Raw genomic sequence first — 295 nt, 5'->3', positions numbered from 1 at the left:
GACATTCAAATGTGTTGGATAGTGATGTAATTTCAGCAGCAGAACTACTGTCTGCAGTGGCATTTTCATCAGGGGTTGATATTTTTTCAAGCTATGGTACATAGAAAAAGCAGCAAAACTAGTGATTTTGTTAAAAAACATAGATGCACACAAAATGGATGTATTTGATGATATTAATGATCAGGATGCATAAAAGAACCAACTTTATGGTCATAAGAATTAAAAATAAAAACCTTATTTTTAAAAAGGTTTAAATTTAAATTTCAACGAGCTTATATTTTTTTATGATTTTTTT

This window comes from Penaeus monodon, chromosome 25, assembly GCF_015228065.2.
Source record: "Penaeus monodon isolate SGIC_2016 chromosome 25, NSTDA_Pmon_1, whole genome shotgun sequence".
Taxonomy (NCBI): Eukaryota; Metazoa; Arthropoda; class Malacostraca; order Decapoda; family Penaeidae; genus Penaeus; species Penaeus monodon.
The sequence above is the reverse complement of the archived record's forward strand: the minus strand, read 5'-3'. Positions refer to the sequence as shown.